Source organism: Agrilus planipennis, unplaced genomic scaffold (assembly GCF_000699045.2).
Source record: "Agrilus planipennis isolate EAB-ADULT unplaced genomic scaffold, Apla_2.0 scaffold178, whole genome shotgun sequence".
Lineage (NCBI taxonomy): Eukaryota > Metazoa > Arthropoda > Insecta > Coleoptera > Buprestidae > Agrilus > Agrilus planipennis.
In genome coordinates this window covers 239,161-253,670 of record NW_020439320.1, presented here as the reverse complement: position 1 = coordinate 253,670, position 14,510 = coordinate 239,161, and the positions used below count along the sequence as shown (strand labels likewise).

General features: G+C 35.0%; 1 protein-coding gene across 5 annotated transcripts in view; it reads right to left on the bottom strand.

The window, feature by feature from the left end:
- The window catches only part of LOC108738384 (protein held out wings), a 109,466-nt gene that overhangs the window by 33,253 nt on the left and 61,703 nt on the right, over window positions 1–14,510 (bottom strand). The gene's annotated exons all lie outside the window — the stretch shown is intronic.

Here is a 14,510-nt window from a genome sequence, read left to right as displayed (position 1 = left end):
AACAACTAAAGTATCACATTAAAATGTGTTAAACTGGTTGGCAAACGTGGCTATCGGCTAGCATACGCAAATGGACACACACATTCATACGTAGAAACACGGCCACAAACGGCACGTTAATTTATTGCTAAAAAACTTAACAGGATACGTTTCGAAACTACTAGTTAAACATTTTTCTTACGTGACAGTTAGTTGTCGTGATTTGCATATATCGGCTACACGGCCGTTGAATAATTACGAAAAAGTCAAGCATCATCCGCACAAATTCTCCAAACGAATTTATCAAAAATTAGAAAGTACGGTTTAAGAATTTAATTATGCACACGATTAACATAAACAGTTTTCCGCCAATTACAAAAAATTTCAGGCAAATTGCTACAATTTCTCGTCATTTTTTATTGAATTATTAGATAACTCGCGCTTCTTTACCAGTTATCTCAGTTATCCATACAATAAGTTTTAAACTTATGAATTAATCTAAGAAATAATATAAATTGCAATTCGTCCCTTTCTAGAATAGATCGTCCATTAAGTTGGAAGCCCAAAGTCAGTAGGGTCAGAAACAAACACAGGGACAATTAAACGCTCGTTAAATGCTAATTAAGTGTCCTAATGAGAAATTAAATGTATGGTAGTTACAGCAGAATCCCAGGCTTACTAGGACCTACGTATATGAATCCCTATATCTCCGAAATCATAATAATTGTTGCCCTTGTATATCGATGAGTAGAATTCTCGCAACTCCATCGTTAACGTTTAAACAATAAAGAAAATAGTGCCCTAATGAGAAATTAAATCATTTTTTTCAAAATTGCTGTTTTGCTACCTGAAGATTTAAATGAGCAGAACATAGGCGATAAAATACACTTAATCTCAAGCCAGCAAAGCAGTGATTTTTATAAAAAAATCTCCCCACTGTACTGGACTTTTTTACAAACTTCTGTGCAAATTCTACTCAAAAAAAAACTCATTATTATACTTCAGCAAAACAGATCCTGATACACAAACTACAACTGTGAATTTATGTAACTTTATCGAAATAGTAGAATTTAGATAAAATCATAACAGAAAGCATATTTTAAAACTATATTCTTCATCGTTAACATGAGCAGTTAGAAGGCTGATTGTTTTTTGTTGGGTTCCCATTCAGGTTTTGTAATTTTAAAATTTATCACAATGGGAGGTTTTAAACTCTAAGAGAAACTTTGTCTGCTAGATTACAGGTAAAAGCACCATTAATCTTTTTGTCCTTAAGGATGTTTGAGTACGAGAGCTTTAAAACAAAACGAAAGTTCTTGATCAGCGATTTGTTGAGAATATCTGACATGGATCGCACTTGGGATATCATCAGCATTCAGCATGCTGTAAACAATCCTACAGGACCTGTTTAATTTACTTGTTGCCTTTAAATGTTTAGTTCTACCAACTTCACTTGACGAGATTCACCGGAAGTCATCGTCCTGTCTAGTTATACGATGCGGTATCATACAGAACATTTGGTGTTTTCTATGGTTTTTACTATCTCCCGAAGAAGGCTATATTTATGATTTCATGTGGGGGCGAGGAGAGAAAATAACATTGAATCTTTTGTTTATTTATATTTAAAATTGAAAATGGAGACTACTATTGGAAGTTTTGGAATATGAATTAAGAAAAGAAGTTCTCTAACAAAAGTGTAAGGGTGTAGTTTAACTGATCAGTAATTATCATTGGATAATGCCTAGTTCCCTCCCATATACCTGTTTTTAATTAGGGTTAAAATTTTCGGTATGTCGAATTCCCTCCTAATTATACATCAATTACCTCCCAACGGCGGCGGACCTTGAGTGCTAATTGCCACTATAAACTCATAAAGAGTTGTTTAAATAATACAGCCTCACATCACATATTAATCTTAATATTATTCATATATTNATTTTATTTATAAAGTCAGGCAGTATAAATATTTCGTTTCGTGTTCTTTACCTGCCGTAACCTTATGATTTTAACCTAACAACTTTTTTGGTTTTTCCATAATGCAATATTAAGTGTGGCAGTAAAAATTTATAGTGGTAATAGTTATGCTTAAAAACTCCAGCCACTGATTAATGCTGCGACTGATTTTTTCGAAAAAACTTAATAGAAACTCGAAAGAGACAATTTAAATGTAAAATCCATACTCCAGTTAAAGAAATGGAGCAATTGGAGTTTGGAAATAATGATCAAGAGAACAAAAACTATTCGAGAGAGAATTTGAAGTAAGGATAAATATACATGATCGCCTATTACCCTTGTTTCGACACAACCTCTTCTAGGCATGATTATTAATAATTTGAATACAATGTGTGTCAGTTTCTCGAAAATTTTCGACAAAAAAACTCGACTAAGTGTTAAAGTAAACATTAAAATGTGTTAAACTGGTTGGCAAACGTGGCTATCGGCTAGCATACGCAAATGGACACACACATTCATACGTAGAAACACGGCCACAAACGGCACGTTAATTTATTGCTAAAAAACTTAACAGGATACGTTTCGAAACTACTAGTTAAACATTTTTCTTACGTGACAGTTAGTTGTCGTGATTTGCATATATCGGCTACACGGCCGTTGAATAATTACGAAAAAGTCAAGCATCATCCGCACAAATTCTCCAAACGAATTTATCAAAAATTAGAAAGTACGGTTTAAGAATTTAATTATGCACACGATTAACATAAACAGTTTTCCGCCAATTACAAAAAATTTCAGGCAAATTGCTACAATTTCTCGTCATTTTTTATTGAATTATTAGATAACTCGCGCTTCTTTACCAGTTATCTCAGTTATCCATACAATAAGTTTTAAACTTATGAATTAATCTAAGAAATAATATAAATTGCAATTCGTCCCTTTCTAGAATAGATCGTCCATTAAGTAGGAAGCCCAAAGTCAGTAGGGTCAGAAACAAACACAGGGACAATTAAACGCTCGTTAAATGCTAATTAAGTGTCCTAATGAGAAATTAAATGTATGGTAGTTACAGCAGAATCCAAGGCTTACTAGGACCTACGTATATGAATCCCTATATCTCCGAAATCATAATAATTGTTGCCCTTGTATATCGATGAGTAGAATTCTCGCAACTCCATCGTTAACGTTTAAACAATAAAGAAAATAGTGCCCTAATGAGAAATTAAATCATTTTTTTCAAAATTGCTGTTTTGCTACCTGAAGATTTAAATGAGCAGAACATAGGCGATAAAATACACTTAATCTCAAGCCAGCAAAGCAGTGATTTTTATAAAAAAATCTCCCCACTGTACTGGACTTTTTTACAAACTTCTGTGCAAATTCTACTGAAAAAAAAACTCATTATTATACTTCAGCAAAACAGATCCTGATACACAAACTACAACTGTGAATTTATGTAACTTTATCGAAATAGTAGAATTTAGATAAAATCATAACAGAAAGCATATTTTAAAACTATATTCTTCATCGTTAACATGAGCAGTTAGAAGGCTGATTGTTTTTTGTTGGGTTCCCATTCAGGTTTTGTAATTTTAAAATTTATCACAATGGGAGGTTTTAAACTCTAAGAGAAACTTTGTCTGCTAGATTACAGGTAAAAGCACCATTAATCTTTTTGTCCTTAAGGATGTTTGAGTACGAGAGCTTTAAAACAAAACGAAAGTTCTTGATCAGCGATTTGTTGAGAATATCTGACATGGATCGCACTTGGGATATCATCAGCATTCAGCATGCTGTAAACAATCCTACAGGACCTGTTTAATTTACTTGTTGCCTTTAAATGTTTAGTTCTACCAACTTCACTTGACGAGATTCACCGGAAGTCATCGTCCTGTCTAGTTATACGATGCGGTATCATACAGAACATTTGGTGTTTTCTATGGTTTTTACTATCTCCCGAAGAAGGCTATATTTATGATTTCATGTGGGGGCGAGGAGAGAAAATAACATTGAATCTTTTGTTTATTTATATTTAAAATTGAAAATGGAGACTACTATTGGAAGTTTTGGAATATGAATTAAGAAAAGAAGTTCTCTAACAAAAGTGTAAGGGTGTAGTTTAACTGATCAGTAATTATCATTGGATAATGCCTAGTTCCCTCCCATATACCTGTTTTTAATTAGGGTTAAAATTTTCGGTATGTCGAATTCCCTCCTAATTATACATCAATTACCTCCCAACGGCGGCGGACCTTGAGTGCTAATTGCCACTATAAAGTCATAAAGAGTTGTTTAAATAATACAGCCTCACATCACATATTAATCTTAATATTATTCATATATTATAGACACCACAATAACAATAATAATTTTATCGGACTACCCTTCTATTGGTCAAATACAAGACAAACTAAAACTAATAAAGTTTTTCTAGATGATTGCATCAAAAAGCTAGACGCACACGAATTTTCAAACATTGAATTTGTTAAGGTAGTGGGAAACCATTTTAAAATTATATTCATAACTGATATGTGTTTTCTTTCTGAAATTATTTTATCTTTAATTTACTGAAGTACTAAAGTGCACTATAAATATATATTTATTTTCGATAAATAAAATCGGTAAGTAGTCGTTAATTTAATTGTCGGAGGTGATATGAACGGGAGGGAACTCGGCTAGTACCCGGGAGGGAACTCGGCTAGTACCCGGGAGGGAATTCGACTATCTATATTTTAACCAAAACTACCTGCGGGAGGGATTTCGGCATCACCGGATTTAATGGTAAACAATCCGTTTATTTTTGTCAAAGATAGGGAGAGTTAGGTATTGGTTGATGTTTTTCACCCATAAACTAAGAGAAATACGTAAGTGACCCCATTTGCCCCCACCCTGCTATATAGTACAGGGGATAGGAACAGACCAGTGTAAATCCCAAAGACGTGTGAACAATACATATAAAGAATGATTATAAATAGGTGCACAGGTTAATTATTCATGTAAGGAGTTGTTGACAAATGTGGATATCGCAGTTCTGATTACTTTAATTAGGTTTATTTAGCCATATGAAATAGTTTTAATCGCAAATCTTTGCGTGAACGTGATTAATTAAGTGTAAAAGCAAATTCGCGCTCTCTTTGTTACCTAATCTGACAGATCCACTTTCAACGAGTATCTTTTGCAAATAAGAACAAATATGTACCTACATACATGTAAGTACATACGTGGAATATGCACATATGTAACATGCCGTTGTTGCACAAGCTCCTTTTCGAGGAAGGAATAAATATTGGCGCAGTGGAATTTGTTCGTACGCGTCCGTTTTCTTGTCGAAGAAAGATGTTGGATGTAATAGTAGGATAGGAGTGGCAAGTGTGGTGACGTTGAGGATGATCCGCCAAACGGAAGGTATCAGAAAAACCATATGACGCGTCCGATGGGGACCACTTTCAGATCGTTATACAATATACGCAGTCTGTTTCAGTTTAATTTTAATATTCTTTTTTTAGTCGTTAGAAATAGATTTGCTTATCATTATTCAACCTATCAACAATAATAGGCCGATTTGGTCCCAATGGTCAGGTTCTGCGAAGGTCTTCGACGGCAACCACCTAACTTAATTTTATTATCGATGCTCTTCAATTGTATGTATGTTACAGGAATTTCATAGCTCGAGGCAGAGTTATACCTTATTGGGGTTTTCCCCTTATTAGCTTCTGGCTCGTATTCTTTCGTTGCATACCAGGTATTGGTGGTGGCACCAGAACAATTTTTGATTTTGTCACATAATTTAGAGTTACGTTTCGTCCTTCTTTTTGTTAACTTGCGTTTTAAATTCATATTTTCTTCGTTGTGGTTAGTTGTAATCCGTTATTTGTAGTTAGTAATTCATTTGTAAGTAAAGTGTGAATATAGTTTTATTCGCTCCGTTAAAACCAATATTTTGAGAAAATATTGCTCGTAATTTCACGGCAAACACAGTCAGTGGTCTCATTAATTTCATTAAAAATGATCAGATGTGAAGGAACATGAGAGAAATTACCGACATAGTAACTCGAACAAAAAAACAACTAAAGTATCAATTTTGTATCATCGATAAATATTTTTTTCGCCGGTAATTTCAAAAGAAATAATGCAATGGTTCTACAGCATTTCCCAATTACAAGATCACTTGAACATCATTCGATTGGAAGAAAACGTAGTACGTTACAGATTTTCTAATTCGAATCCAAGTCAAAAAATCAATTTATGCAAAATCAGAAATAAAAAAGACAACCAAGTTTCAATTGCCGTATCCAAAAAACAATTTTGTTTCTACTAAATCTAACAACATGTAAAGGTGAAGAATGAATGTTTTCTTTTACTGCAAAGAAATCAATAACTAATCTCAAAAAAAAAAAACTAGAAACTTTTGGAGTAAACTGAATAAAACTGAAGCAGTTAACCACTTTTTCGACGATTGTGTTTACATTATTATAGACAGGAAAAGATATACATAAAAATAGAATGTCTCCTGCCGCCTACATTGAATTCTTTATTTTAAACCAATTAACTTTGTTGTTCTGATCTATTTTTGTTGTTTTATTCATATTTTATGCGATCGCACACAAACAGTCAATACTTTTGTTTAATTAGCATAGGAGAGTAACAGGAAATGTGAATTGTTCTGTTCACTTTTTTACCAAAGAAGCGAAAACGGGGATGGACTGTCATCCCCAGTTTGTTAGTTTGCCTATCACCATTATAGCGTTATTACTCCAATGACTGGTTGAAGAGACACTTCCAATCTGAGTTAATATTCGAATTTCCCTAAAACTAGAACATCCCACATCCCTAATTGTTTGTGAACAATAATCTAATTTAGGTCTATCTCTGTTCCTTTTTATTCCTGTTCCTGCTTCTAATATGTTTCTAACTAACCCTCCATGTCCCAAAAGATGCGTCTGTACCATTTTATTTCTGTTCTTCTCGATTGACTCTTTTTTTTATTACTAGAACCAATATATTATATTATCAACAACAATTTTTCCTCATTAATTTGAGAAATAATCATCATCATCATAAGGTCGTCAGTCCTAAGACTGGTTGGACACGCACCTTCACTCTTACAGATCCTAAGCTAATCTTTGTATTTCCCTAAAACTAGACCCTTCTTTAAAAAAACACCTTTTGGGTGTTTCATTCCCACCAGCTAGTAATGCTGGTGGGCGGGCAGTCCCTCCGGACTACTCCGGAAGGTAGGGCGGAAGGCCCTCTTTAGCCTGCTTTCAGGAATCGTGGGAATGGGTGGGTGGTGGTTCGGGTGAGAAAGATAAGACGGACGAAATGAAGACAGAAGAGAATGAAAGATTATCTGTGGAATATTACTGCCTCAGCATTTGCCTAAGTGATCCAAGGAAATCACAGGAAAACTTGGACCAAGGCAGACGGACCCGGAATCGAACCGGCGTCCTCCCGAATGTTAAGCAATGGTCTAAACCTCTAGGCCATGCCGCTTGGTCCTAAAACTAGAACAACCCACATCCTTAACAATTTGCGAATCTAATCTAGGTCTACCTCTACCCCTCCTAACTTCCGTTTCTGCCTCTAATATGTCTCTGACTAGACCTTCATGCCTGAGAAGGTGTCCTACTAACTTATTTCGCCTATTTTATTGACTTCTTTTCTCCTATTCTTTCTAAAATCTCTTCCTGTAACACCACATTTCGACCGCTTAAGAATCAATTAACTTTAATGTATTGAAATTAACCCTACCCTACAAAAATTATTATAAAACGTCTAACAATTAAGTTATTTATCGTCTAAATTTATTGATGACAATTTTAAAAATAACTACATATTCGAAATTGCTAATGAAATGGTATTGTCATTACGAATGTATTCTTGTTTTTGAAATAAAAAATTGTTTTTTATGTTTTCCTTGGGCATGTGAGTCATGGTGTACGTACACAATAAATATGCAACATCACATCGCCATCACATAATATAATCCACACACACACGGACAGACAAAGATACGCGCATACCAATACAGACGCACACACAAAAACATCTCGTTTTCTTTGGACGGAAGTAGGTAGTGGAAGCATACGGCATTGAAACAAGAAAAAACCCCTTTTCTAGTCATCGGGTTGGGCCGTCATTCATACCGTCGACGGCTCCAGCGTGAAATTGTCAAATTTTTAAGACGAGACACGAATCGACATCCTTACCCCGGAAATATTAATTCATTACAAAGCATATGTCGTCCAAGGTGAAGTGGCATATATAGTACAGCACCATTTCTGTATTCTGCATGTTTCCAATCATATGGCCATATTATGGTTTGTTGTGCTGCGTTGTTATTAAAGAAACTTTCGTTTGCGTTGCATTCTTAATTTAATTATGACTTTTGTAGGACGACCGTAGATCGTCGCCTATTAACATCTTGTGTAAATAACGTGCAATACAATTTATTCGAAATTACCCACACATCATCCGTGATGCAACCAGATGATGCTAAGTGTACTAGATATTTTCAGAGTATTATTGACATGTACCTATAACCATTAGAATTAAGTCAATAGGTCTAATGGATAAATTCAAAATTCAAGCCAAGAACTCTTAACATATTTTCGAAATAATAATCTCATACTGTAAAAATTGTAGCTGCGGGTTTGAAAAGGCTATTATGGTTTTTTATTGTTTCACTTTTTTTTTAACATTTTTGGTTTTGTTCGACTTATTTTAATTGTTTACACAAACGCGGCGGATTTTATTATTTTATTTAGGTAAATTCCGTCCAAATCTGGAAATTTGGACAAGGGCGGCGGAATAGTACTCTATATATAGTACAACCTCGAACAGCGCAGGCGTGACAACGTCATCTCGCTCGAGAAGCGGCTGCTGGAGACATGCAAAATCTTAATTTCGTCCGTCTTACGAAGCAATTACGTTAACTATGAAATAACGCCAAAACGCAAACATATTGCATTATTAATCTAGGAAAATGCTCAAGTTTACAGCCCGGAGACATCTAACGACTTTTTTATATTCCAGATTTTATTAAAAAATTAAGGTTTACATATAAATAATGTAACAGACGACTGTTCCTTTTTGGTAATCCGAACAAAGTGATAATCTGAACAATCCTTTGCAATAATTACTGCATTACAATTCCACCACACATTAGTTAACAAATGTTAGATAATAGAGACTATCCTAGTAGGGTTTTGACGTGTGGTCGCCACAATTTTCAAAAAACGATAATGAGGTATCAATGACCGGGAATCACAGCTTTTTTCTTATTTTACGGTGAATTCTTAACAAAGCGGTATTAATCCGGACTATAGAATTTTACAAGAATTTTATGTATAAAGTATTTTACCGTAGTTAAAGATTTAACCCTCAAAATAGTTACAAAAGTTGCTACCAGAAGTGTATGTAAACTTAAGATTTTTATAGACCATTGAAAATTGTCCAGAATTACTATTTGTACAGTTCTAAGAATAAAAGTAACAACATCTCCAAATTCTGCAGTGTCAAAGGGCTATTGACGCCTGATCTGTGATTTACTCTCGAAACCTTCTTTAAAAAACAAATATTTTTGTATAGTACCAAAATACTATTAAAATGAGTAGTCGATTTAGATGAAAAGCTAAGAAGGATGTGTAAACGTGAAATATGGTAAAGGATTGTTTTTCAAATAGACACAGCTATATAACCTTTCTTAAAAAACGTTAATTGTTTTCATCATCCTGCTTCATGAGTTCAAGAGGGGGAGGTTGTGAGTATAGTACCAAAATACTATTAAAATGAGTAGTCGATTTAGATGAAAAGCTAAGAAGGATGTGTAAACGTGAAATATGGTAAAGGATTGTTTCACAATCGTACAGTCAATTTTTCCATGAATAACTATAATTTTTAAAAAGGCAGAATTATCGTTATGAGTACTTTTAATTTATCGTCATCATTATAATTATAAAACCATCAGGTTCACTGGAGACCACTTGTAACTAATACAAAACCGTTCCTTTTTCTTAACATAGCTCTATCTAAATGGGCAACATGTGCTTCCCTACACCAGGATGCACAATATCCATTTTCTATAAGCCATCATTAAGTCCAATAACAAGCACCAAGCGCTCCACTTTTAATCAGCTTATCTTGAATCACCTATTTATAAATCTATCTATGAAACAGAAGTCAACTTATGCTATAAAGAACGCCGATGCGTTAAACAAGCGTAATTTAAGTATAAAATCCATTTGGATTATTGTGCAACTGCAACCGCATACGACGACGCAAGCAATAATTCTTGCGCGTGAATAATGCTAACTTCTGTTTTAGTACGAGTGACAAAACTACCATGTGAACAATACAATCGATCGAGTTTTAAGTCGTTTTAGGAACAACGACCCTTAAGCCAACCAGGCCATAAAACTATATTTGGAACAAATGCAACTCGGTGTGGTATGTGTAGTATAAAGCTCGACTTCCTATTTTGATTCAGATAATGTTACTTACTTACGATTAGAGTATTTCCGAAAGAAAACAGAACCAAGCCATTAGGATACGATGACAACCTTTTTCCTGAGCTTCAACCGATTTATTATTAAACTCATTTAAGACCTTGTAGACTAAAAACGGGTAGTCTCATTAAAAATAATTGAGACAGGAGAATCTTTATTAGATAACGAACTTCCAGTAAAAATAAAGCAACGAAGAATTTTAATATTATTAAAAAAAGGATAAATCAATTAATCGTTCATAATTACATAGCACTTAAGTGTGGTGCGTATTAGTTAAGAAAAACTTTTTTGGGTATTTCGCTTCTAATGTTGGACAAAGACCTACACGCTGATGCAAAGCCGGACGGTAGAGCGGAAGACCATCTTCAGTTACCTTTTACAAATTGTGACAATGGGGGATGGGTGATAGTTGAGGAGGGACCAATGAGATGGACAAACCAGTATTTACCCAAGTGACCTCAAGAAATCACAGTTAAACTTGCACACGACCAGACTGAATCGGAATTGAACTGATTTCATCCCCAATGCTTAGCTATGATCCATACCTCCACCACGTTGCTCAATATGGATTATGGTGTATTACTTAATCAAAGAAACTATTTTACCCTTTAAACCCAACCAATGTGCCTCTGAAAAGTGGAAAAACTGTTCCGATTTGAGAAAACATATTTTCAGATCTTTCTGAACATTTCTTTGAAATGCCCTGAACGACTTTTAAGTAGAGATAATGCAAAAACCACAATTTTTTAAAATTTGCATATTACATCAAGGGGAGAGGATACTTTTCGTAATTTTTCAAGATGGTCGAATGTAAAAAGGCAATAAAAACCAGTATGCATAATAAACATTAATCCATTTCACTATCATTGGATCTCTTAAAAAATTTGATGATACCGGTTTCTATTTGCAATTTGCTCAGCATTCGATGTCCAAACGCCAACGGCAAGTCAACTATTTAAAAACATCATCAATTTCATTACTGTGAATAATGGTTAGGTAAAATAAAGACGAAGTGTAAGGCATTTGACACTCTTCCACAAATAGCTCCGCGAGTTTAGCTTGTTTGTTTAGTCAACAGTATTTGAGTTTCCACTTGGAAATTCAGAAAAGATTATTGAAAGTGTAGCACTGTCACGAGTATGACTGACGGTGGGCGTTGCGGAAAATTAAAGGTAAAAAGTGTTTGAAAAGGTTATAAATGAGGTGGTATTAGAAAAAGTAGGAGAGCACCAGAGAGTGTTATGGGAGTCAATAATAAATAGGCCAGAAAAGTTGGTCTAATGACCTCTTCTCAATCTTGAAGGGCCAGTCAGAGACATACTAGAAACAAAACAGGAGTTATGAGGAACCAAGATAGGAGGAAGTGGAGGTGTGTGTCCAACCACCCTTCGGACTAAAAACCTTATGGTGATAATGATAATGATTATTTAAGTGCTGGGCTGTGTTCTTGCTCTTGTCATAGGAACAACTGGTACGTCTCTATCCTGCCTTTCTTTGACCTGTTGATACGCCTTAACTACCACTTTCTCCTGCCGTACCGCACAAAGCTTCTTCTAAGTCCTCAGCTTCTTCGCTTTTCATCAATTGATCAATTTATAGTAACTATTTTTCCTAGTCTACTATCAGGAGTGTTTCCTCGTTTATTTCTTATTTCTGTCCAACTGATATTCTTCATTCCCGACCAACAATACATTTCAAACGGTGCGTGTCCCTTTGACTTAATGCCCACGTTTTCTAGCCACACAATGGTATGCTCCAGACGTAGGTTTTAATGAGTCGCTTTCTTATATTAATGCTTAAGTTTCCGATTAAAGGTTCGTTTATCCGTTGCAATTCTCTCGACTACATCAGGGGTATACCCGGAATTATGGCTACCCAAAAGTTTGAAACTGATGTTAGTATCTTCTAAACAGATGTCGATAAGTTAGATTTTCTATTTTTTGGCGGAGGTATGAGATGTCCCCTTTTAAATTATGTACTTATTTCGATACCCAATAACCGCAATAAATAAAATTTGTCACGTCTAGCCAAAGCAAAACAACTATTTCATTACTGTTTGCCATTTAGGGGGGGGGGCATTCTACGAACGCGTTTAGAAAAAAAAACAGTTGATTATATTATAATACATAAAGTTACCTATATACGTTTTTCAAGAGACATAAACGTAGGCCGGAACCACTTGTGTGTCGAAAACAACAAATGTTATCCGCCCACTTTAACCGCGCACTCTTTTCTTCGTTTGCCCTTCATGGTTTTGGCGCCCGCGTGGGAAGCAGTTCGCCCATCGTTTTTCTTGCTGTCTTGATTGAACGTACTTGGAATGATATAATTGCTTAATCACTGCCGCACCCATAGATACGATCGAAATCAATGAGCACGGTAACGTGGCAGTGCAGCGCCCACATTGTAAATTGNGTTTCTAGTGTCATGGCTAGCTATATCTTTTGAACAAAGCGTAACATCTCTGGAAAGCATTACATTGCCTTTGTTGGACTTACTACTTATATAAAACGTGGTTGAAAATATTTGTATAAATTTTCCTATACCATGTAGTATTCTTTAAGACGATTCCGCCCTTTGATGCAATAGGAAGCAGGATAGTTACGGTAAACAGCATTATCAATTTAAACCGAACAGATGAGATGAAGAAACCTATGATAAAGATCGGTATACGTATTTTGGAAAACAAGATTTTAAATACCCATTCATGGTGGTCCAAATTGTTATGACTATCTCTTCGGCTAATAGCTTCCTTTATTCTATATCCAGGATGTTGCAGTTTAACTGGAATTTTTAACTAAAACTCAACATTTTAATGTGTTGGACGCATTCAATAAATCAATCCGTGTTAAGATCATACACATGATGTGGTAGTGACTTTTAAGTTAGGTTACGGTTTGGAGGAACGCCATGGTTAGAAAAACCATCGTTAATGTCACTATCCTTTCAAATTTCAATGGGTCGTACTGGCTATTACAATAAAGTGCTTTTTCCACTTTGCAGTCAAAGTAGCTGTATGATGAATTTATAATACCTATAGGCAAATTGTCAGTTCATAGCTACGAACAACGAAAAACCACGACGAAATCCAGAAATCAGGAAGAAAGAATATTTAGAATTACGAATTCATTGAAATTTTTAAGAAAAGGGTGTAGGTACCACTATCATCGGATGTGTAATGAATAATTTACCAACAATTCAAGCACCCATGTAGGACATGTCGGACTTGACGACAGACCCAAACTTGACCAGTACTGGAAATCCAATCATAGGGTTATCAATATTGGACCACAGTTCGACCAATCTCCAAATGCTAAGACTAGGTTAACGTTTCGCCAAGTTTGGTCCAAAATTGGGGCAGCCAAGCATTGGCTTGTCAATACTGGTCCTGGAATTGTTCAAATGGGAAGACTAGATTTATTAATATTCCGCCAATACTGGAGTTATAGTTATTGTATGGACTTGTCAATACTGGACCAAAATTTATCAAGCTTCGAGTGGACAATTAAGTACTGACCAAGATGGAAATAAATCAAGTTGTCCAATTCTGGATTAATTTTGTCCATCAAGTCTTGCCATAATATTAGCTGCCCAATATTGGGCAAATACTGTTCATCTATCTTCTCCCAATGTTAGTTGCTCAATCTTGGACTAGTATTGTTCGGCATTGGCTTTCTTCTAGTAGGCCAAATATGCCAACCAGGTTTGGACCAAAGTGATAAGCCAGGCATTTGGCATGTTTGGTCCTGTCGTAATTTCCTACACGGGATGATATCTATGCACTTACTCCTTTTTTGCATTTACAGCAAAAAGACCGGTTGAATTTCTGGCTATTTAGCAAGAAGAAAAAAAAATCCTTTTGAATTTTTCATATGCAAGCATATAAGCATATATAAAAATACTGGTACAAATCCAAGTAAAGATATATATATATCTTGTACCTGTTGGTTTATGTATATAAATACAAGTAGGTACACGGTATTGCTGTAATAAGCCATTTGCATATACAGTGTAACATATTTGAAATAGTTCGATTTAACAGTTTGACGAACGTACTTGTTACAAGAGCAG